Source organism: Acinonyx jubatus, chromosome E4 (assembly GCF_027475565.1).
Source record: "Acinonyx jubatus isolate Ajub_Pintada_27869175 chromosome E4, VMU_Ajub_asm_v1.0, whole genome shotgun sequence".
Taxonomy (NCBI): domain Eukaryota; kingdom Metazoa; phylum Chordata; class Mammalia; order Carnivora; family Felidae; genus Acinonyx; species Acinonyx jubatus.
The window spans coordinates 29,891,874-29,918,258 of record NC_069395.1 but is presented as its reverse complement, the minus strand read 5'-3'; the positions used below and the strand labels follow the sequence as shown (position 1 = coordinate 29,918,258).

The following is a 26,385-nucleotide window of genomic DNA, read 5'->3' as shown; positions in this document are numbered from 1 at the left end:
GGGGAAACAGGTGGAAGGTTAATGGCCCTGGAGCGATTCCACAAGCCTCTCCGGCTTGATATATGGGCCTCGGGCCTAAAACGGGCATTGGCTTTCAAAGATATATTATTTCATTTGAGGAGAGACATTCTGGAGTTCCTGCATTTGTCTGCTGATAGATGATCCTCTGTCCACAATTGGTTATGGCGTGTGAGTTTTCCTTGGGTCTGCTCCCGTACATAAAAATTTTGCTGAGCTCTCCAACCTTTCACATGCCTTTAAGAATGGGACGTGTGCAAGCCCGTTTGGCAGGCTGTTGGATTTTTGTTGCTGCTATTTTAGTAGTTCCTTTTGAACCATGAGGCAAGTGGGGGATGAAAGGCACTTCTGTTCATTCATACATAACTTGATAAGAGTGGCCTTGCCCCCCCCCCAAAAAAAGGGGGACAAAAACGATGTTGGGAATCAGACATGTGTGTCAGTCTGGGAAGATGGGCTCAGTGCAACAGTCATTTGGGTTTCAAAAGTGACTTCCATAAAAGATCGGCCCCACCAAACAGCTTTGGACTTTGTAACTGTTTTGCACTCTCCTTAAGCTTTTAATAAATGGCTTACTCTATTTTATTACTGTGTTCAGAAAATTTGAGGTGATTTGGGATACGGGGGTGAGCCACTAGTTAGAAAAAGATGCTTTACACAGAGGCTGATGATCGATTTGCCCAACAAGAACTGCTGGGCAACGCTACCAAAAATATGTCTAATGGCTCAAATGTTACAAATGAATTGGTCACTAGATTAATGGAACCAGTCTCTCGAATTAACCTTGTGTGGCCTTTAAAAAGTTGTCCTCCAGCGTCTAAGACTGCAAAAGTCACTTAGCCCCTGCCTCCAAATGTTCATGGATTAAATATTCATTAAAATCTTAGGAATTCTAATATGCCTTAATTTATAAGTATTCTAGAATCAGTTATTGACTGTGGTTTGGGGTGTGTACATGTGAAACCTTTGACTTTATAATTCCTGGTAATTGTTGTACTAGCCTTGACAGAAAGAGAGTGCTTAGTTTTTGATAAGGTATTAAGTAAAAATGATCTCTGTCACTCACTGTCTAAACAAAAGGTGAGTTTCCAGTTCTTTTGTGTTCCACTGCCCTTGTGTGTGGTGAATACTCACATCACCTTATTAAGTGTCAAAATTCTATTTGTGGACATTTTAAACCCAAATAGCTTTGTCAAAAGCAAATTCTTCCCTTGAAGAAACTTTGCATTATCATTATAGATATACTGGTATTTATAAGAAGTTAATATTGGGCATCCAGTCTGATAAATGAATACCAATAGGATTTGATTTTTGAATGAGAAACACTGATTATAGATACTTTCATATGTATTTTTCAAGGCACCTGTATCATAATCCTTTTCAGACAAAAGCCCCCAGCCCTTAGTAGATACTTGCAGAAAGATGTAGTATCTGGCCATTGGCTCTGTAAAAGTGGGGTTATAAACATGTTCTTTTCTTTTTCTTTGGAATATTATAAAGCACAGTTTAGACCAGAAGTGGGGAGACTGGAGAGATGTGTTTAGTATGTGCAGGAAGGAAATGTACTAGCTCTTGTAAAGGAAAGTTTCAGAATCACTAATTATACAGAGTTGGATGATGAGTGTTAGCAGTTAAGAGAATCTGCTTTTCCACTTGTTGCTTGGGTAAATGGATAAAAGGCCGCCAAGGACTTCAAGCCCCCAGTTGGGGGTACCATAGATAAAATAATCGCGGCAGAAGGGCAGGTCCCAAACCACGCAGGCATGCTTTTCAATCACAGAATTTAATGTGGTTGTTTTACTCCTTTTTGCTTGTGACCTGAATACCTCATTTTAATGTTTGAAAAGTTACCAACTTTATTTCAGTCATATTTACCCTTCCTCTGTGGTATTTCCCAGTCAGTAGACCACAATCCTGTGGGTTATGTCAATGCCTAAAGCAAAGATCAAATCAAAGGATCTGACATAATGGAAGCTCAGTCTGAATTAGTAAATAACACTAGTCTTCTGCATCTGTCAAAGTCCCCCAGCTCAGATGGACACCTCCATAAGCTGATCCATAGGAAGCCAAATACTTGCAAACAGTCTCTTAATTGCTCATTTGCAGTTGGACAAAATGCTAAATGCAGAAAGACTTCAAAGCCAATGGAATCTGCATTGAAAACAGGATCTCAATACACATAGTCGCTTATTGTTGCAAAATTAGAATAACAAATGTTCCCAGCATGAAGCCAACATAAACTTGCCTGAGTATTATTCAACCTGAGACTTATTCCACTTTTTTTTTTTTAACTGCGACAGAAGAGGCATACATGGTACCGTTTGCTATTCTATACTGTTCATTTTAATGATATATTTAGATCTCCATCACACTTTGTATTTTTACGTGTAATTACCCGTATTAAAAAAAACACTCATTAGTGTTCTGTTCCACTGACTTAATTATGCCCTTAATTAAATCTCGACTAACTGGGGGTCACTGCAGTGTCAGTGGGATTTGTCACTGTTCGTCAGCAGGTGTCTGGTTGCATCTATTTCTGGGTTTCCTATGGTTTGAATCTATTTAAGAGCTGGCTTTTTCCCTAAATGCCAGAGAAGGAGAGTTCTCACTGGAGAGAACGAATAGCGCATATTTGACAGAACTCCTCAAAAGCTTGTTTGGAAGAGGACATTTTTGTTATTAGTGTCGGAAAATCTCTGGGTTAGGGGAAAGATGTTGAAAACAGAGTTGGGTACAACAGATGTACTTTTAAAAAGATCAACATGTTTACATTTTTAAAAGTTGTGATAAGATCTAAGTATATAATTTTAAAGTTTTTTAAAGAATGAAAAATTTTTTTTGGTTGTTATAAGAGTATCACATAAGATGTTTTGTACCAGGGTACTTGTATTAGTTAATGATTTGGTTCACATTTGTCACTGTAAAAAATATAAAACAAATTACAAAAAAAGGAATCAAGCTGAAAAAAATGTGTTTAAGAGTCTAATGTACAGCATAAAAGTCAATTCATTTGGAAGGGGTTTTAGTAATATATTAAGACTGCTATACCTTCACATTTCACATTAGAATGTTTTAGACTCATGATTTTAGTACATTACTTAAGGGAGATATAATTCCCATGTTCATGTACATAATAGGCACCTAATGTTGATCTGAGTAATTGATTAGTACAGTAAGGCTTTTATAATTAGTTGTCAGCTTTTCAACATAAGCCCTCAAAACACCTGCTGTGAATCTACAAAACTTTTACATTTATTAATCAGTTTTTAATCTAAAAATGTATTCAAACTACTTGAAAAGCATTTATATTTTTTTTCTGGAATTAGGATGGCCCTTCTAACATAAGCCCTAAGAAACTAAACTCAGACTATATGTCTCTTCATTTTTCAGTCTAGAAAGTTTTGGACTGTGAAATCCTGATATTTAAAATGACATTTATTTTCGTGTAAAGGCAAAAAGCCACAATTTTTCTACCAGTTAAAATGTTTTTCAGAACCCAGATTTCTAATGGTAACTTTTAAGTGAGGCAATAGGCAACAGATATCAGACTATCAACAACATATAACAGTATTGTGACTTTATTGTCTTTTGTCATTACATGAACAATTTAATTTTTACTGGTTCACCTACAAATATGGCAGCCCAGAGTCAGAAGGAATTTTAACGTTTATTTATTTTTGAGACAGAGAGAGACAGAGCATGAATGGGGGAGGGTCAGAGAGAGAGGGAGACACAGAATCTGAAACAGGCTCCAGGCTCTGAGCAGTCAGCACAGAGCCCGACGCGGGGCTCAAACTCACGCACGGACAGTGAGATCGTGACCTGAGCCGAAGTCGGACGCTTAACCGACTGAGCCACCCAGGCGCCCCAAAAGGAGTTTTAAAAGAAAGAGATACAATAGTTCAACTTACTATATTTCTGAAACTCATATCATTTCATTTCATCCTAAAGCATTAATTCCAGCTATCTCTCCTTCTCTGTCTCCGTCTCCTTCTTCTTTTTGTTAACTTTTTTTTTATTGAGCTATAATTGACATATAACATTACCATTCGGTTTGGGTCCAGCTGCCTCTCTTCTTAAGTAATAAATATTCTTATTTGTTAACCAAGTAATTCTCAGTGCAATTCTTATTTGATGTTTCTTTTAAGTTTTCTTATCACTTTTAAGTAATTTAAAATTTAAATATGTGAGTATACATGGTTTTTTTTTAAACTGTTTCAAGTGATAAGTTTTTTTATGCATTCTGTGGATTCCTGTATAGTCTCTTAATTGTTCCTGGATAATGAAAGACTAGGTCATGTGTGTGATCACAAGTACCTACTGAACCAACATGACCTCAAGATTTCCTCACATTTTTACAGTTGAAGTTATTAATGTACAGTTTATACTGTATGTAGGATTGGTCAGGTGTTTTTTTTGTTTTGTTTTGTTTTACGTTTCTTTATTTTGAGAGAGAGAATGAGTGAGAGTGAGTGCATGAGTGGGGCTGGGGCAGAGAGAGTGGGAGAGAGAATTTCAAGCAGGCTCCATGATGATATAGTGCAGAGCCCATATGGGGCTGGAACCCATGAACTGTGAGATCTGTGACCTGAGCCCAAATCAAGAGTAGGATGCTTAACCAACTGGACCGCCCAGGCATCCCGGTCAAGTTTTTTAAAAATATGTTTATTTTGAGAGAGAGAGGGAGACAGAATCCCAAGCAGGCTCTGCACTGTCAGCACAGAGTCGAATGTGGGGCTCACTCCCACAAACTGTGAGATCATGACCTAAGCCAAAATCAAGAGTTGGACACTTAATGGACTGAGCCACTCAGGTGCCCCTGGTTGGGTATTTTTAAGATTACTTTTTTTATTCAGTACATACTTACCAAGTGCCAGTTGTGTGCAGTTAACATTTTAGGACTTGGAGATTGCATGCAAAGAGTATAGACAGAATCCCTTCTCTCGAGGAACATATTTTACTTTATATATATTTTAGGGATTATGAAGATTTAAAAAAAATTTTTAATAGTTTTATTTATTTTTGAGAGAGAGAGAGAGAGAGAGAGAGAGAGAGAGAGCTTACAAGCAAACAGGGGAGGGGCAGAGAGAGAAGGAGACACAGAATCTGAAGTGGCTCCAGGCTCTGAGCTGTCAGCATGGAGCCTGACATGGGGCTCGAACCCATGAACTGTGAGATCATGACCTGAGCCAAAGTCAGACTCTCAACCGACTGAGCCACTCAGGCGCCCCGGCATTATGAATGTTTTTAGAATAATTACATTAACATATAAAAAGCATTTGTAATTCAGCAAAGTAGCCTAATCAAAGATGAAAACTGCGGGTAATGGAAGGTTTCTTCTCTGTTGGAGCCTCCAGAAGACCTCACCAGTTCTAGCCTGTATACATCGTGTGTTCAAGTACATTCTCTTGGTATGTTCAAGGATAATAGTGTTCCTTTCTGAAGCACAGGGTCAAAGAAAAAAGAAAATGACTAAGAAGAATAATATTTTTTTCATAAACTTAGAGTTAGTAACTTTATGTAGGTAAATTAATCACAGATACAGGAAATCATACGAATAAGCATATGAATAAACAATGATTTTAAAGCTTGATAGAATCTTTAGGAATATTTTTTCCTGTTACAGCTAAATGATACCCATTTGTAGACTTTGTTTTCCACTCACAAAGCTCCTATCTGTGTGAATTTCATAGACCTGCCATCATTCTTAGAGAATAATGAGTTATATTGTGCAGCTTCATTAAAAAATGCATTAATCTTATAGTAACCTCTCTAATTCATCGATTTGATAATACATAACAACGAACATTTTTGGCATAACAAAATGAAGTATCAAAGTGTACTATACCCCTGAATACAAAATGTAACAGGAAAACAAATCTACTTACCAAAAGGGGTCCAGTTTTCTACCTACAAAACAATGCTATGGTTTAACACAGCTAAAAGCTAATATATTGAGAATTCTGTCGCAGGGCCCCATGGTGAAAAGTTTTACACCAGGTCAAATGACTTGAAGATGATGAATAGGCAAAAGTATCCAGGTTCTTCCCCAGAGGAGGTTCTAGTGTGAGCTCATGTTTCTACCTCTTTGGAGCTATTGCTAATCTAGGAGCAACCCTCCTTCTCTTAGAGACAGGAGAGGGAGGGTCAGAGCTTCCTGGTTGTGGGTTATTTACTTAACTTGTTTAAGGCTCAGTCTTCTCATATGTAAAACACAGTGTTAGTTCTTTCAGAGGTTTTATGTGGGATAAAAGGATTTAACCCAAATCAAGTTGCTGGGAGTGTATGTTTAAGTAATACCAATGTCATCTTTCCTTAATCAATGCTTGAAAGTCTCTGATGCTAAATTAGATTCATTTGGCAAATACTTTGGCATGGTGTAAGGCACAGGGTAGTTACTTCCCTCTTACCACAACAGAGGCCTCCTGATACAGAAATTAGATGGGATCTGGGGTCAAACAAACTCAGCCTCAAATCCTACCTCTGCCGCTTGCTGGTCATATGCTGTTAGGAATGTGACTTAACTGTAGTGTCCTTATCCATAAAATAGAGATAATGTACAGTTTACATGGTATCTTTTTAAACTAAATAGTGTTTGCAGAGCTCATGGTCCTAGGACCTAGTCAGAGATGAATGAGAAATGGTCTCTATCCTAGAAAGGAGGATACACGCATGTGAAATTATGTGTGAATATGCTATGGGGGGTGGGCGCAGCGTGGAGATGCTTGAATGCTGTTCATGAACTTGTACCTCAACATCATCAAAGCGAGAATACATTTTGGAAATTTTACTATAAAGAAACCCCTGCTAAAGACTAACACAATTTATTGTTCAAAGAACACTTATGTTTATTCATGTGCATTTGATATTTGCTTTATAGTTAAATGGCATTTTATGAGACAGTTTTGAGTCTCTATTTCCCATTTCTCCTGGGTCTGATGTAAGTCCCCCTTAGTGCCTAGTCACCACTGAAGATGGAAAAAGGAGAGAGTAGTTTGTGAGGTGACCAGGTATCTAATCTAATTCTGTGGTAAGTATACTGAAATGCTGGGTGGAGTCAGGGTGGAGAGAAGGAAAAGAATTATAAGAGTCAAATACGATTCATTCACTGTTGTTCAGTAACTTTCTGTATTTCTTTTATTAGTATGTCAACTAAGGTTTATTTATGCCAAATAATTATGTCTGTTATTAATGGAAAGATGTGAGGGTGGAGAGAGAATGAGTTCTGGAAGCTTTTTTAGATATAAAAAACCTCAGATAATTACATCACAGTATGGTGAATACAATAATAGAGGTCCCCAAAGGAGAAGAAAAGCTCAACAGTGTGAGTCCCCTTCTCTCTAACCCTGACCTGGGTTAAAACTGGGGAGAAAGAAACAAATTTTAGGCAAATTTTAGTTTCTGAAGTAGATGAAGGGGAAAGGGCTTTATTCCGGTGATTTCTGCCTTTGAGCTCTGACTTTTGTTTGCCTTGTTTTCACCACATACAAACTCTTCCTCTACCAACACACACCCCCCCATACATCCCTACTCCATCAATACACACTTCCTCCTGCACCAACACACACACACATCCCCCCCTCCATCAATATGCTCCCTCTTGCACCAACACATGGGCACACACACTCCTTCTCCCTCAACATACTCCCTCCCTCACCAACACACACACACACACACACACCCCTCCTCCATCAACACACTCCATGCACCAACACACATGCATCCTCCCTTCATCAATATGCTCCCTCTTGCACCAACACACACATACACACACACACACACACACACACACCCCGCTCCTCCAACAACTCTCCTGCAGCAACACACAGGTGCACAACCCTCTCAAGCCCTATTTCAAGAAAGGTTCAGATTTGTGCTGAGTTCGGTGTCCTTTCTGGGGCACCTGGCTGGCTCAGTCGGTAGAGCATGTAACTCTTGACCTCAGGGTTGTGAGTTCAAGCCCCATGTTGGGTGTGGTGCTGACTTAAAAAAATGCTGTTTCTTTTTATGGAGTCTGAAGGTTTCCTTCTTTTCTAATTTTCCCACTTGAACGGTCCCTCTCGTGTTCTCTCAATTCTATCAGTTTTTTCATGCTGTGCGAGCATTTCAATCTTCCTTTTCCACTGGGTCCCATCAGTTACAGGGATGTGCAAGGCCCCTCTCCTAAAAGGCCCAAAACAAACCACCTCTGTAACCAGTCCTCTCCATCTCACCATCCTGCCTTTTCCCAACATGGTGGCCATGCCATCTCTTCCTGGTGTCTCCACAGCCAATCTTGCTGGGAGTGGTGGTGGAGGGTGTAAGGGGGTGTAGGGGGCATGGGGAGTTCTCAAGCTGGGCCAGCAGGGAGGCTGCACTTCCACTTCTCCAAGGGAAATGTCTCTCATGAATCTCAAACATTATCAGTGGCCTCAGCCACACTTTCTCTCTCCATTTTGCATCCCTGACATTCCTTCTGAAACAGACTTTTGGTCACTACTCAGTGTTGCTGATTTTTCCACGCGAGTCTCCCTCACTGGCTCCTCTCCTTCTACCCAACTTTTAAGTGGTACTTTTCTCTAATTCGGCTGCTGCTAATCTCCTTTTCTTCGCACACTACACATTCTTCTTTGTGATTTCACCCCCACACACAGTTATGCTGAACCGTCTCTCCAGACTCCACCGTAACATTCCGAACTGCTGGCTGAACAAATGAATGTCTGCTACCAGCATGATCAACATTACCTCCCAGAGGCCTCCTTTCCTTCCCTGTATTCTCCTTAAACACATTTCTTCCAGCTGTTACCCTAGGCTTTCTGATTTGATCAAGGCACTCTCAGCTTTTCACTGCATCTACAGAAAAAGGTAAAACTCTTCAGATGGTATCCCATTACCATTATTGTTTCATCTCTCACCCCACAGCTCACTCCCTGACTCTCGACACACACAAGTGCTCATCTTTGTCCCCACGTCTTTAGCCGTCTTTACACCTCTGTGCTTTGGCTCACCTTGTTCTCTTTGCTTAGATTCCCCTCCCAGCATTTATCATACACGGTTGAGTTCAAATATGAATTCCAAGAAACTTCCTTGGGTGCTTGAGCTGGAATCAATTACTCTCTTCCCTATATTACTACAGTATTTTGTTCATTATTCTATTTTAGCTTATAGATAGATATAGATATAGATATAGATATAGATATAGATATAGATATATAGATATAGATAGATCTATTCCACCACCACCAAACTCAAAGCCATTGATTTGGCAAGTCTAAATGTAGTCATGGAACTACTTGAAATTAGGACGGTCTGACAAAATCTCGGTTCTTATTACTCCCTTTTCCCCCAGTGTTACTTGCTTATGTCTGTCTCCCCAACTCATCCCTGTCTCTTACTTATCAGTGTTTTCTCTCACAAACCCTAGAACAGAGTTTTGAACTCAGTAGATACTCCATAAAATTGTTAACTTGTCAGAAATTTATTTATCTTGATGTGAAATGATTGATATTGATTTAAAGCAGTGGTTCTCAAACTTTTTGATCTCAGGACTCTCTTAAATGATTGAGGACTCTGAAGACCTTTAGTTTATGTGCATTTTAACTACCAATATTAACGTATTAGGAGTTAAAAAGGAGAAATGGGTAAAACACAAGAGTTCACAAGCATGCAATTCATTTGCCACCAAAGTGATGATGTCATTACATCCTGGAGCTTCTGTATAGTCATGAGAGGTAGAGGGTCAAAAGGGCAAATGGCAAGTTAGTATAATTGGGAAAGTAGTTTTAACCTCTTGGACCCTCTGACCACACTTGTAAAACCACTGATTTAAATATTGATACCTTTGTGGTATTTACTCATTCATAGGGATTAAGGCTTGAATGCCAACTGAATGCAGTTCCCAAACTGGAATTTTCAAACCAGCAAGTAAGTGGAGTGTCAAGAGAGATAGGGAAAAAGAAACCCTCTCTGACTACCAGTGGTTGTGAAGTCTCCCCTGGGCAGAGGTGTAGAATCTTCAAGGGGGAGGGGGTAGCCCTGGGGGCGGCCCAGATGTATGTGTATGTAGGTCACTGACAAACAGGTACATATTTTCCCTGTATGTCACTATTGGCCCTCTCACACTCACAGTGTGAGTGTGGCCATACATCCACACTCACACTGGTGACATCCTGGGCCTTGACCGCTTTGAGATGCCACTAAAGGGCAGCTTGTTACCATTGTGCTCATTCTCCTGAGGTCCAGATCCCTCAGAAATAAAATAAATAAAACCAAACACAAACTTAGTATCTTACAGTTCTGTAGCTACAATTTCATTGAAGTATAATTTGTTTTGTAACACTGGACCAAGCTAAGGGTCAAGGACTAGATCTGACTTTTCATGGAAGAACACTGACATACTCTAATAATAGCTGTTATTTCTTAAACCTAAGCCTTGTTTCAAGTTCTGTGTGTGCATTAGCTCAATGAAGCCTCACAAAAAGGTACAGGAAGAGGACATGTCGATATTAATTAGAATTTGACTAAGCTGGAATAAAGTAAGGTTCAAGGATTTAAGTCATTTGCCCAGGTTACATTCATCTGTTAGCCACTGGTGGGGCCTGGGTTTGTATCGGGTTAGTCTGATCCCAAAGCTCTTACTTTTTGCCATCAGAGTATATTATTCCCATAACCGTATTCCTATGCCTAAAATGGGTGTGTGAGTGAGACAGTGTGTGTGCTCACACAGGCACATGTGGCGAAGGAGTGGTATTTATTTGCTAGGATTTTCTAGAGCTTTTTATTTGAAGGGTGGTATATGGTATATTCAATCAGAATTGGCCTCACTGCTCAGCCTGTTAGATGTATAGAATCCTAGTCCCAGACCTGCTGAATCAGAACCTCCATTTTAACAAGATTCCCAGGTGAATTGTAGGCGTCTTCAAGTTTGAGAAGCCCAGACCTTGAGCACAGTTGTATTTCCCTGAACTCTTAAGAGCAGATGAAGTGAAGCCATTAGTAGGACATCCTGCTTGGAAAGATATCCAGTACCATTAGTGAAAGAAAGAAAGAAAGAAAGAAAGAAAGAAAGAAAGAAAGAAAGAAAGAAAGAAAGGAAGGAAGGAAGGAAGAAAAGAAAGAGAAAGGAAGGAAGGGAGGGAGAAAGAAAGAAGAAAGAAAGGGAGAAAGAAAAGAAAGAAAGAAAGGAAGGAAGAGAGAGAAAGAAAGGAAGGAAGGAAGGGAGAAAGAAAGAAAGAGAAAGGAAGGAAGGAAGGAAGGGAGAGAAAGAAAGAAAGGAAGGAGAGAGGAAAGAAAGAATGAAAGAAAGAAAGGGAGGTGCTTTTTAAAAGAATATGCTTTGTTTTCAAAGTATGCATTTAGGCTGTCTTGTCCATAATTTCAAACATAATATACTAATTCTGCAAGACCTACTTTGTACACAATATGCCCTATAATTTTTGGTAGTCGTCTTTGAGGTCTCCCTACAGTGTGCTTTATTAAAACGAGCAAACACTGAAGGTCCCCATTCAAGAATGTGGTTTGTGGCGAAGTCTAATTTGTACCACCGGGCAAAGGTCACACAGAGGAGCTCGTTAATGCACTCACTCTGGGAGGAGATCAATCTCCATACTTCACCATATTGATCTGAGAGCTCATTGGCGCTTCCCCCCTTGAACTGATTAGCTCATGTGTGAATGGAGATGGATAGCTTTCTGACCCAGAGGATTCTAGCAGGGCCGCCACCCGTGGCAGAAGGTGGAGGTTTTGACAATCCTCAGTTATGCGTGGTTTTGGTTCCTCGAGTTAGATCTCCCACTTGTTTATCAGTTACTCTGACAAAAGGATTTTAAGAGAAAGGGATTGCATTCCTACTATGAGCAGTGTTGTTTTCCTCCTGTAGTTTTTATAAATCATGTGTGACCAGTGTAGGAATTCAATGTGTTTGAATGTAGGCAGAAGATTTGCTTTAAAAAATTTTTTTTTCAATGTTTATTTATTTTTTTTGGGACAGAGAGAGACAGAGCATGAACGGGGGAGGGGCAGAGAGAGAGAGGGAGACACAGAATGGGAAACAGGCTCCAGGCTCTGAGCCATCAGCCCAGAGCCTGACGCGGGGCTCGAACTCACGGACCACGAGATCGTGACCTGGCTGAAGTCGGACGCTTAACCGACTGCGCCACCCAGGAGCCCCGAAGATTTGATTTTAAAATGTAACATTGCCAAGTTCATTTCTTAATTAAAAGACACCTGCCTGCCACCCGGGAGTCACCCCTGTGTTCCTCTTTGTCAAACTCGCTGCCATTTCTTTTTTTCTTTTTTTTAAATGTTTATTTATTTTTGAGAGAGAGACAGAGCATGAGCGGGGTAGGGGCAGAGAGAGAGGGAGACACAGAATCCAAAGCAGGCTTCAGGCTCTGTCAGTACGGAGCCCAATGTGGGGCTCGAACTCACGAACCGGGAGATCATGACCTGAGCCGAAGTCGGACGCTTAACCAACTTGAGCCACCCAGGCGCCCCAACTTGCTGCCATTTCTTTCTATGCTATCCTTTAATTGCAGAAACACTGAGGAAGTAGTGACTTGGTGCATCTAGCTCGTAAAACATTTATGTGACCTTTGTGTACTTCCTCTTTGAAGTAATAGGCCATGTGAATTCTAGAAACCAGGTAGAAGTAAGCCAACAAGCAACATTCCCTGTTTTTTTTTGTTTTTTTTTTTTTTTTTAAGGTGTGTAGATTCCAGACTGAGACTGGACAGAAACACAGTCAGAGTCCTCCAACTCTCAGACATGGTTTCCAAGAGAAACTGTGGATATTGGGAAAACCACAGCCCCCACAGCTCCCAACCTCATTATTTTCATTGCACTTGGTTCTAAGCTCATTGGGAAGTGTTTCCTTTTCATCTTTGAATCCCTTCCAGGCCCAGCACAGTGCTTATGCACAGCAATGAGCAGTTGGCCTTGCACTCTGTAGACTTCCCCTAGACTTCATTTTCCTCATCTTCAAACCAAATTTTGCTTTGCAAGAAAGAAGCTTGAGTCTGAAGCAAGAATACTTAGGTCAATACTTAGGCTGGCAGTTCAGACAAAGTTGAATGGGGCCTCAGAGAACGGGGATAGGACAGTGCTGCACAAATCCGGCTAACCTTGAGCACCTGGCTAGGTCCTCCATTGGTGGAATATTTTAGGAACGTCCTGTGAGTGAGTTATGATTGTTATTTGGTATCTTACAAGTTCTGAATTATAGTCAACAAGGATTGCAAAAATATTATTTTGGCAGGAGAAATTCCTAATTGGTCACGAAGAAATAATAGGAAAACAGCACATGTTGGACCTGGAAACCCTTTGCTTTCTAACTTGTGTGTGATGGCCAACATCAGTAAGAGAAGGACTTGTGACAGACTAATCTAAAAAACATATGCTCATGTCGCTGCATTTTTATTATTCCAATTATCAGGACTCCACCCACACCATAATGCTGCTTTCTTAATACTAGATACGATACGGCACTAATTGTACGACCAGCTGTGTGAAAACAGAACTGCTGTATGATTGACACGTTGTATGTGTTGTAATATCCCATCTCTAGGCCTATTATCTATCTACACAATCTGGAAACTGTTGGCCTGTTCAATTAAAAAATTAATTGACTTCATGAGTTGGCTGAATTACTTTATTTGATATGAATCAGCCAGCCTACTACAAGAAAATAGTCAACGCAGTCACTCTGTAGGCACAGCATGTCCTTGAACTGTCAAGAATGTGGTATCTCTGAACAGATACAGTTCTTTCTCCAAAGAGTACTTTCTCTCAAAAAACAGTGCTGTATGTGGAAAATGTAAGCCATTTCATCCTATAAATATTACAGGATATATAATATATATTATAAATATTATGTCCATTTGCTGTGTGATCCATACTTAGACTAAAACACAGCAGAATTAATTACTTAAATTTGGTACTAACTTATTTTGTGTGAAGCCCGGAGGTAATGGGGTTGAATAGGGTTCTCATTCTCTCTTCTTTTTTGAAGATGCTTATGTCCCCACCCTCACTTACCTCCATTAGAGAAGCCATCCTTCAATCTAAAAGGTTTTTCTCTCATTTTACGATGAGAATAATGAGGGACATGGAATTCAATACTTTGCATTTCCCTTCTCAGTCATCTTTGTAGGAACTTCTAACCTGTGTGAAAGGATGGCTGTGCTAGCTGTAAGTTCTCTCAGAAATCAGTTTGCTACTTTTCATCTTTCTATTCAGATAGGAACACCAGAGCTGTGGAGTTTACTAAGAGTGAATAAAGGAAGACCACCTAGCAATAAGGAAGACGTAAAGAGATTGGCCTCAGATTGACTTACAGAGTCATGGCCTCCTGGGAACAGAATCAACAGGCAATTCCTCAGTCTTAGGGAGTGTATAGGAGGGTTGTGTTGGATGGGTAGGGAGGAGGTAGTGCAGCGTCATAGCCTACATGTTTCCCTCCCTGAATCTAGAATAGAAACTATGAAAGTAGCAATAAAGGGAAATAATACTAGAAGGCACATCCACCTCATGCACAGGTGCAATAGAGCAAGGTATAATGTTACTAAAAATCTAGGTCATGGGATTTTGATTCCAGAATCACTTCGTTTGCAGCTGGGGTAGAATGTTTACCCCTTTTAAATGGCCAGAACTGGGGAACTAAAAAAAATTGATCAAAATTAGTGCTGTACAGTTTTGGTGAATTATGTTTCCGTGATAATAAATGTCACTTGTTTTTAGATCTGGGCCCTTCGTTGGGCTCAGGAGTCCTGAACTCCACCATCCCAAGCTGCAGAGAGTTGTAGGAAAGGGCATAGGCAACCAGGAGTTATGTGATGATTTAGTTCACCTTTGGGTCTTCTGGAACTGGGGCTAGTCCAGCAAGGGGCTACCCATCCTTTTCAGTGATGACACACAGGAGCACCAAGAAGTTAGGTGCACCACTGTGCAGAGGTCCAGGGCCAAAAGATTTGAGAGGAGGTGGTCCCAAATGCTGTTCCAGTGGACACAGCTGGTGGCAGGTGGTTCCCATGGACTACTGGCGGAGTGCCACACGTGTTCTGTTGTGACCAAATAGACACATCCTGACAAAGTTGTATGTGGGCTACTAGGAAAAAGGCCTCAGAATCAAATGAGGTTGTTATTTTGCCTGAATACCTTAAAAGAAAATATGAAATGAGTGCAATCTTATTTCTCTAGGATTCTTCTCCTTCTTGATTCTAGTTGACCCAGAAAAATCTCATTCTTACCTAAATTGGGGCGTAAAACAGACGCCCTTGGGATTAAGTAAATGCCCAGTCTTAGTTCATCTTCCATCCAAGTCACCTGCATAGTCTTTCCCCTCAAATAGGAGAGATCATCTCTCTACATTTGACATTCAAATAATTCCAAAGTTCTATCATTTGGTGTCTATGTTTTTACATTTCCAAAAGCCTTTAATTTTCAAATCACAAACTTCTTTACGTTTGAAATACAGAAACTAAATTACTGTTACTTTCTTTCCCTGCAAGAAAGAAATTGAGACGGTGTTATTAAAAAACTAAACTTCTGGAGGCACCTGGGTGGCTCAGTCAGTTAAGTGTCCGACTCTTGATTTCAGCCCAGGTCATGATCTTACCGTTGTGAGATCAAGCCTCACGTTGGGCTCCGTGCTAAGCATGGAGCCTGCTGGGATTCTCTCCCTGTATCTCTGCCCCTCCACTGCTCGTGTTTATGGGTGCTCTCTAAATAAACTTACAAAAAAATAAAAAATAAAAAATAAAAAAATAAACTTCCAGAGAAAAAATAAGATTATTCTTTATTCCTGTATGACAAAAGCGTAGTGACAGGGCACTGGACTAGGATTCAGAATACCTGTATTCCCATTCCATTTCTGGCACCTGAGTAACCTTATATAAATCACACCCCACCTGGCCTGAGTTTCCTCTTTTTTAAAATGAAGGAATTAAACTACAGGGGTTACTAGGTCCTTTCAGTGTTGATCAAGCAAATATTAACCAAGCACCTACTGTGTGCCCAGGACCAGGGTGTAGTTCATAATATATCCATATGGGGATGCCCTCAATTCAGACAGCGTGAAGGGATGCCATTCATAGTGTCCCAGATGGGACATTAGATAGAAGCTATTAGTGTTGTTAACATGCTGAGTTTGGAGCATGTATATTTCTGAATATACGCTATTGAGAGGTTTTTCACAAAGCAGAAATTGGCGGTTATCCTGTCCTTGGGGGCTGACCCTTTGACTCCTGGAGCTCTTTCCTCAGATGCCACCACTTTCTGTGAATCCATTTCTGAGTATCTCTAAAGGCTTGGATTGACCATGTACTTAGCTCTGTGACCTGAAGGGAGAATGTAAATTGTGTGAAGAGACTAAGTCATCCATGTGTCGCTGGGGAGCTGGGTAGAGGAATTCTCCCAGGAGCCTTCGTACCCAGTGAATTCCCATCATTGGATGGTCCTTAAGGACCTCTCCTTTGCCTCTGCCCTAATTTCAGTTGTATTTTTGGTGAGTGATATTTAGGCCACTTGGGTTCTTTCCTCCTTTCTTTGGCCAATTGCCTGATTGAAACGGCCAGCCAAGAAGGACCCAAGGACATTTTAGCTTCTGAAAACTCTTTTTCTGGTTTTGAAATGTAGTCTACAAAGGAAGAAGTTACATTAAGACCTCAGGGAGTCACAGAGCACACTCACCGGAATATCCTCAGCTTCTCCCTTTCTTCTCTACGCTGGTATCCCAAGGACTTCAAGAGCGTGCCCATTTCACAAGGTGTAGGGCAGCTAAAATGCTCCTTAATTATGCCTCAATCATTGATGTCCAGATAATGGGCTTGCTACATACCTGGAATTCTGTGGCTGGTGGTATTATTGCCTTCAGGCAATAATGAAGAATACAGACATTCTGAAAATGGTCACCATATTCACAAACGCTTTCTGGACATTCCAACCAAGCTAAAAGAAAATATATTCATCCTTAAAGGGCTTTGTCTTCATTGCTTGAATAATATCTGCCTGGTTGGACATGTGAGGAACATTGCTTTAATTATACAGAGGAGATTTTTAAACTAGAGAACAGGAAACAGGTAGTGGTCATAAATGAAACAACACCCAGCAAGAGAAAGCACTGGAAAATATTTCACATTAATCTGCCTTAAAATATTTTTCTTTAATCGTTCATCAGCCTTTTCCATCACCTGAAATTTTTTCCTTTGTACTTCATTTCGCATCTCCGGTGCGTTGCCTGCTTTTAATTATTTAGATTTAAGTTTCACTAGCATTATTAAGGTGCCTGTATGTGCCTGTTACTGAGCTAGGCACATTTACATTTATGTCATTTAAGTATAAGCTGTGAGAGCAGCTGAGGTTTGAAGAGTTTGAATTCTTTGCCCAAAGTTACATGTCAGGAGTGCCGAGATAGGAATCCATGTTTCCGAGCTGCAAAGCTCATATATTTCCTTTACAGTGTTTAATGGTCCTGAACTATGCTATTAATGAAGGGGCCTGAAATACATGCATTCTCTCCATTTCCGGATTGTCCTAGTTTATCTTTGGAAAACAGACCATCAGAAATTTGTGCTGCAGGACCAAATTATCTTGTGCCCTCTTAACATTGTCATTGGCTTTAAAAGGAACACTCCCAGGGCACCTGGGTGGCTCAGATGGTTAAGCGCCCGACTTCACTCAGGTCATGATCACACAGTTTGTGAGTTCGAGCCCCGCATCGGACTCCGTGCTGACAGCTCAGAGCCTGGAGCCTGCTTCAGATTCTGTGTCTCCCTCTCTCTCTGCTTCTCACCCGCTCACGCTCTGTCTTTCTCTCTCAAAAATAAATAAACATTAAAAAAAAAATTTAGAAGGAACACTCCCTGTGAAGCTAAATATTGTGTGCACTTAAGGATGTTGTTTGAGCTTAGTTTACTGCATTATCCAGAGCCCTCCTTGGAAAACTCACAGAGAAATTTCTCACAGGTGTCCAGTACTAAGATAGGCTGTTTTGCAGGTCACCAGATTTTATCTCATGCACACTGCAAATCATGTTAGTAATGGTGCTCTGGCTATAAGGAACCAAAACTGTGGCCCATTTCCAATAACTGAAACCACCCTTATGAAACTGATTTTAGGGACTGATCCTAGCCTTGGCTTCCACTTGTCATTGTACCTTTATTTTCCTTTTATCTTCACTTTCTCATTTATTCCATTATTCATCTTTTATTATATGTACATATAAACTGCTTTAAATATTGTAAGGATATGGCATTTGATACATACATATAATAACTCAGTTATAGTAAATAAATATAGTAAGTTGAGTTATTACATATATAACTCAGTTATACACATAACTCAGACATACACACAGTATTATATATTCATTTTCAAGTTATTGATTCCATAGTTTAACACTGTGTATGCTGCCTTATACACTAATTACTTGGCATAGATATGTCTTATTTGTTCAATTCATTTATAAGTTCCTTGAGGATAATGTCTTACATTCATTCAAGTCTCAGTAAAACCCAGCTATATTTTGTTTGATTTATTGTTGATTGGGATATGTTCATAATCTGACAAGGTAAGTGACTCCTAGATTAACCATGCTGTCATACAGACCAGCCTTTTTAATACCAGTGGCAGAAATCTGGGGCTAGGCTGGCCGTGAAGTTCATTGCTACTCTAATTCCTGTCTTCTTTACTTTGCAAAAGTCCACAACCACATGGAAGAATCACCCCATCATGCTAACTGAATTGTCATGTCAAAGTAACTCTCAGAGAAAGTATCAACATAGCTAACTTTCTACGAGTGGCAGAAACTCTCTTTCCCCCATCTCTTTACATACGTACATGCTTTGGCTTTAAAGCAGTGGAATGCAATGCATTTTATAAGCCACAAGGAAGAATAGTCTCTTTAGTGTTTTGTGTCCACCTTAATCAGATCACATAAATTATATGTGGATGTATATGTAGAATTAAACAGGAAAGACTACCAGCACCGTTGCGTGCACATTTTTATTTTACCCCCCCCCCCCAAAATGATGAGCTTACTATTAGCTTATAAGTAATTGATCTTTCAACAAGAAGCTTTTTGAAATGTGGATAAGAGGAGGGGTAAAAGCTGGGAAAAATTTGTCCTTTGGTTTGACAAAATCTGAGACCATAGCTACTGTGCTATGTGAAAGAAATTGGCTGAATTCCGTTATGCTGTCTCTGATGATACACAATTCAAGTGGTATTTAACAGGTACGTACACTGTGCAGTATTCTCTCCAAACCTCAAAGATGTCTCCCACTTATGTAATTATCTCACATTTATTTAAATGAAAAAAAAAACACAAAAACCTGACATTGATTATCTGGCATTAGCACATCTTTGAATAAAATAATCCTGCATGTGGGGCACCTGGGTGGCTCAGCTGATTAAGCATCTGACTCTTGATTTTGGCTCAGGTCATGATCTCACAGTTTGTGAGTTCGAGCCCCAGATGGGGCTCCATGCTGACAGTGTGGAGCCTGCTTGGGATTCTGTCCCTCTCTTCCCTCTCTCTCTGCTCATCTCACATGGTTGCTCTCTCTCAATAAATAAATAAACTTAAAAAAAAAAAGTCCTGCATGTGACATCCCTAGGAAATAAGGTATACCAGCCATATGAGTGTTCTGGATAAATGAAACTTCCCCTTGGATGCATTAGACTTTGAGAGAAATTTAATAATTTTTGATGGAAGACCTTTACCACAAATCACACCATTCCTTGCTATTGTACCCTGGGTGACAGGGTGGTTCCCTTTGGGGTTCCTTGGCCTGGGGCCTCTGACTGCCTTTGCTGAGTGACTCTGGATTGAGTGTTATAGAAGTAGAGGCTGGTCTGTTTTATTTCCTGTCTTCTCTCTGTGCTGACAGCTATCTTATTCATTTCCCAACCACACTCCACTCTTTAACTTGACACCCAATTATGTGGAGGATGGGACAGGACTGAGGTGGCCCCACTTCTCTGGAGATTAAGGCTATCAGCTGCATGAAAACCACTTACTTCTCTTTACTCCCCTAGCTTCTGGCCACTCGAGGCCCCCCTAGGCTGAAGGATCAGCAGGCATGCTGGTCAGTAACTGTTCCCAGCATACACTGCTCAGGGAAGTCTGGTTTGGTAGACATCTCAGAATGGAAATCTAGGGAATTTGGAAGAGGTTCATGTCCAGAAGTTTGTGTTTATAAGTTTCTCCCTTTTTGAGAGAAATAATGCTGGTGACTCTGTATATGATGAATGAGAACAAAAGGAGAAGCAGGTAGACTTAGAGATCCTGGATTCTGTGGGCTGTTGGGCCTCAATGGAAGGTGAAATGAGTGTAGATTGGAAGGGGTTGGTGGAATGGAGACAAAGGACAGATATCATAGTGAAACCCCTCTACCTCCTGCTTCCGTGACCTGAGAAGTTACATCAAGGGGGGTGAGGGGGAGGAATCCTTTGTTGTTCCACTCAAGAAACATAGAATAGGGCCAGAGTAGTACAGTGTGCTGCCCAAGCATTGACAGGTCCGTCTTTGTGTTCTGAACCAGGAGAAATCCAGTTAGACAGTATACTGGAGCCACTTCAGTAATCTCAGGGCAGAGAAGAACTTCTGGCCATAAATCTATGGGGCATTGTAACAATTGACAGGGGAGTTTTACTGGCTGTTATTTCTCTTGTACAGTATTGTTTTTAGTGCTTGTTTAATCATTGTTAATGTGAAATCATTTTTTTTCTTGGACTTTGTAGCAGTTTATTACAGAGGCAGATAATCAGCAGTGTTCTTTATAAAAACAGTAAAAGATTAAAGCAACTTGTGTGCCTGCCTTGCCCAGAGCACGTTCCCGTTAAGATTTGTGAAGTTGATTTTGATTTGTTTTGAATTTTCTGTCCTTGCTTTTGAATATGCCTTTATAAATGTCACTGTTGTCACAAAAGGAAGTATAAAAAAATGGAGGTTCATTTTGAGGGTTTTTTTTTTCCCTTTCTGCCAGGAAGAAAAAAAAATGAAATAATAGCTGGATTTATTTGTCATGATTGTGAAGAATCTTCACATTGTTTTTAAATACTTTATTCTAAGAATTATTCTAGCAGGAGTTACTGAGAGAAAAAGAAAAAAAGAAAGTTCATTAAGTGATTCTACAACATTAAGTCCTGTATTTAAGTGCCCTCTTTTCAGAAGCTTCCCTGACCCCCTGGGATGCAAAGCAGGGTAAAGACTTCCTCAGCTTTCCTCTGCATGTGTGGTTAGAATAGCAGATTTACTCTTCTGTCTCCGCTCCCTGGACTGTGAGTCTCTTGAAGGCAGGGATCGTGTCTGATGCATTCACCTCGGCCAAGTTTGTAACCGCGGCCCAGAACACCAGACCTAATGATCAGAAATAGACGGGTCCATGTCCACTTTTCAATTACCAATCCACGTCAGTAGAATGTGCTCCTAAAAATATCCTTCTTAAAATTTAACCACAGTGATTCATGATGTCAATTTCCAAATCCCCCTGCCAGAGGAAAAGTGAAATCAGTTTCGTTGCCAGACTGTTAAAAGATAAAGGGGAGGGGGCAACAGAAGGGTTTTGATAAATTAAATGAGGGCTTGAGAAAGTTCTACACATTTTTCTTTCTCTAATTGTTTGCCCAGATTCACTGTTCTTATGAGAAAGCATGAGTTTCTAATGATTAACATTCTGGGTTGTGGGAGGTGTGCTTCATTAACAATATGTGGATTGTGTTCTTTTACACACTCACCTGTAATGTCAATATAAATAGTTTCTGTGATGAGTAACTAGGTTTCTGAGAGAAGTGTTTCCTTTTATTGCAGCTGATAACACAGCATTGTATGAGGCTGGTATGGCTAACTAGTGAGAGGTTTTGATATATAATGGAAATTATACTCCATTGGTTCCCCTTCTAGGCTCCCCAGATGCCACCCTAAATATTTATTGACAGCATTGATACGTGGAGAATTTACTCAAAGTAGTGGATTATTTTTCTCCTCTTCCCCCTCCCATCCCGTGTCACTATAACTCTGCTTTCTAAAGGAAAAATATCTTCAAAATTGCCAGCTTTTCTTATCTAGAGATAGAGAGCAAGTGGGTCATCAAATTTACCCTGCCCTTTTATTCATAGAGCTACATAAAACCTGTGCCACCCAGAGCACTGTGAAGCTGCATACTCACCAATTTCAAGATAACATGAAATACTGCATAATCAATTATGGAAAATAATGAAATGGAATGTTGGCATGGAAAACCCCCTCAGAGAGTGTTAAAACAAGGAATCAATTGCTCAGGAAGAGTGTTAAAATTACAATCAGTCAAGAAGTCTTTATGAAGGGGCAGCCGAGGGTCCAGACCTGCCAGCCCACGTGGGAAGGGTCGGATATAAGTTACTCGTGTGTTCATTGCTGGGGAAAGACTATTATTTATTCCACAAACACTGAAGGAGTTGCTTGCTTATCTTGTGGGCTAGGTACCAGAGATTCACAGGTGAATAGCAGAAACTTGCAGAAGGGAAGGTTTTCCCTCTTAACAACCATTTATGAAGTACATTTTTTTTTTGCCGGGTGCTGTGGTAGGCACTGTAGGATCTGTGGCCTGACGTTCCGCCCCGTCCTCACGGAGGGCAGACACACACACGTGAACAAGCAATTACAGTACTTTGTGAAAACAGGGGCATTACAACAGAGATCCTATCTTAGACACGAAGGAAAAAATGGTGACATGAGTAGTACAAAATATAAAACCAAAAATCAAGTGCTCATGTTGAGAAACAGACATGTTCACCTATTCTTGCAATTTCTGAAGAAGCTGAGGAACCAGGAAATATGCAGATTTTAAAAGCCTACCTATTTTCTTACTGCCTCTGGACCTAGGCAGCTGCGGGCAGAAATGGGGATGAAGAGATATCCAGCCCTTTAGTAAGAAACTTACAGAGGATTGGGCACCTGGGTGACTCAGCCGGTTCAGCGACCGACTTCAGCTTCAGTCATGATCTCACCGTTTGTGAGTCTGAACCCCACATCAGGCTCTATGTTGTTAGCACAGAGCCTGGAGCTTGCTTTGGGTTCTGTGTCTCCCTCTGCCCCTCCCCCATGTGCTTGTCCTCTGTCACAAAAAATAAATAAATAAAAAATAAATAAACATTAAAAAAAAACTTAACAGAGGATACAGGAAAGCAGAACTTTGGTATCTTCCTTGGCAATTGGCTGGCACTCTTCTCTCTCTCTCTCCCTCTCTCTGTCCTTTTCTTTCTCCCTCCCTCCCTCTCTCTCTCTCTCTCTCTCTCTCTCTCTCTCTCTGTCACACACACACACACACACACACACACACACACACACAGAGGCATAAAGTCTGAAAATGGTACACCCCATTCTTTTTCCGAACACGGGACAAAAATATATCATTGTTTGGAAGTGTATCTTCAACATCCCCAAAGAAAAGAAGGCCAGAAGTCTGATTCTGTTTTACAACTGGAACATGGTTTGATGCTGGAAAACTATTACGGCAGTATTTGTGTCATGTTCTATATGAAAATAAGGGACCATAAAATGCAAATGAAGAGGAAGAACCCCTTAATGAGATGGCTTCCAAAACTATGCTGCTTTTAATTTTCACTCACCTTTTCTCCTTTTCTGTGTGGCCCGCAGATAATCTCCTGGCTCTTTCATTTTTCTAAAATGGGAATAACAAATACACTTTGACGTGTCTGTATTCCCCCACCCATGCTGAAATTATCTGCAACATGAACACATATAATAATTGTTTCTGGGGAGACAATCTCAGGGTGGAGTATTTTAGGTTTCCCTGAAAAGAGTACTAAATAAATAACTAAACCTTCAGACACACACAGACACCCACACAACAAAACAAAGAAACATACAGGGGAGCCAAATTGCCCTCACAGACTGATAAATTCGAAATAAGATGCTGATCTTGTTTTTGCTGGAATGAGACTATAATAAGACCCAGTAGAGCAAAGTAAGATTTGTTTTGAAATCACCCCAAGCATATGAGATGAGAGAATTCTGGGACTCTGCCCTGGATGCTACAACATGTATGTTGCTGGTACATTTGGCCCCAGCTCCTTGTGACAACAGTTTGTGGAGAACATGTAGGTGGATCTAATTAACTGCTGCCCAAAGCCTGACCTGTTACACCACATGTCACTCTGGGGATTTTCCTGGAGAGAAGAACATGACCTCCTATGGCCACTAAACCCCTAAGTAGTAGTTGAGTGAGCATCGTCCCCCACGAGAGTCATTTTCACAAGGTAGAGACCACATTAGTTCACCATTCTATCCCCGGTCTGGCACTCATACCCACCACATAATCATCTCTTAAAAACATCTTATTTGCTAATTGAATGAAATTCTTCTTGTCAGAACAGACTAACTGGTTCAAAGTATGTTTGTTTTTTTTTTTTAAGTTTATTTTGAGAGAGAGAGAGTGAGCAGAGGAGGGGCAGAAGGAAAGGGAGAGAGACAGAATGCCAGGCAGGCTCCTTACTGTCAACGCAGAGCTGAATGCTGGGCTCAAACTCATGAACCTTGGGGTCATGACCTGAGCCAAAATCAAGCATTGGACGCTTAACCGATTGAGCCACCTAGGCGTCCCTGGTTCAAAGTATTTCTGATGGAGGTGTTTTGGGAGCATTTTCCTGATCATAGAGCCTGATTGTAGTTTTGTGTAGTTTCAATTTCTACTACCACTTTTCTCCTCCACAGAATCAATGTGGTCTACCAAGCAGGAGCCCTCTGTTATTTCTTCATTTGTGTATTATTTTACGTTTTATGAAGGGAATTTCCCACCCACAGTCTTAATTCATCCTCACAAAAACTATCTCATATTTTTAAAAAAAAATTTTTTTTTAACGTTTATTTTATTTTTGAGACAGAGAGAGACAGAGCATGAACGGGGGAGGGTCAGAGAGAGAGGGAGACACAGAATCTGAAGCAGGCTCCAGGCTCTGAGCTGTCAGCACAGAGCCCGACGCGGGGCTCGAACTCACGGACCGCGAGATCATGACCTGAGCCGAAGTCGGCCGCTCAACCGACTGAGCCACCCAGGCGCCCCCTATCTCATATTTTTAAGTGAGGAAATAAGTCCAAAAGAATTAAGTGACTTGACCAAGTTCTTATAGCTGGGAAGTATAGAACTATGCCTTGAATCCTTCTTTGTACTATGAGTTCAGTGCTCTCTTGAACATATTCACAATGTCCTAGACTCATGGAAATAAAGTTAGTCACAAACTCACTACTAATGAATGTATGAGTGGAAATTTCCCAAGAATCAACAAGCTCTCCAGAGTTCCATTGAATGGCCACTCGAAAATGAGTTTGTTAATGGGGTGCCTGGGTGGCTTAGTTGGTTAAGCATCTGACTTTGGCTTAGGTCATGATCTCACAGTTCATGAGTTCGAGCCCTGCTTGGGGTCTCTGCTGACAGCTCAGAGCCTGGAGCCTGTTTCAGAATCTGTGACTCCCTTTCTCTCTGACACTCCCCCACTCACACTCTGTCTCTCAAAAAATAAATGCTAAAATAAAAAATTTTTAAATGAATTTGTTAAAAGTAAGTCAAATTAATTTCACTTAGAAAATGTTAGCACTGGGGCACCTAGGAAGTTCAGTCTGACTTTTGATTTCAGCTCAGATCATGATCCCAGGATTGTGGGATCAAGCCCTGAGTCAGGCTCTGTACTGAGCATGGATCCTGCCTGGGATTCTCTCTTGCTCTCTCTGTCTCTCTCTCTCTTTCTTTTTCTCTCTCTCTCCCCTGCTCACACACTCTCTCTCTCTAAAATAAGATAAAAATTTTTTAAAAAATTAAAAATTTTTAGCACCTCCTGATGTAATTTGGAGACAACCTAGAACTTGAGAGAGAGAGAAAATTTTTTAGGCATACCACTTAACCTCTCTGAGACCCTATTTTTAAATTGAATAGAATAAATTGAATAGAATGATACCAACTTGGCTAACTTCAAAGGCATGTTCTGTCAGTCAAGTCTAAACCAATGCACAAAAAACGCTAAAAACTATGAAACAACACCTCAATGTCAGATGTTATTTTTATAAATACACAGTGTATGTCTAGATGTGGCCACCACATTTGGAAAAACCAGGGTCTTTGGCTGGTATATGTTACGAAATGAAGAACAAACTATTACAAGTAGCCATATGACTGGGTGAATATGCTCGTCACATTTAGACTGTGGATATGTGAGCTGTACATGAAGTAGGTATGGGTTTGTCATTGAAGAATCCAGTTTCCTGGAGGACAAGACGAAATAAGAATAAAATGCCCACTGGGACACAGCACATTTCATTTTCTTCATGGAGTCCTCTGAGGGAGGTAATGTTCTTGGTTCATTTTTCAGTTCTGGAAACTGAAGTTTAGAGAGTTT

The 26,385-nt window shown here is 40.5% G+C and overlaps 1 protein-coding gene across 6 annotated transcripts in view; it reads left to right on the top strand.

The window, feature by feature from the left end:
- The window catches only part of NR5A2 (nuclear receptor subfamily 5 group A member 2), a 134,965-nt gene that overhangs the window by 45,886 nt on the left and 62,694 nt on the right, over nt 1-26,385 (top strand). The gene's annotated exons all lie outside the window — the stretch shown is intronic.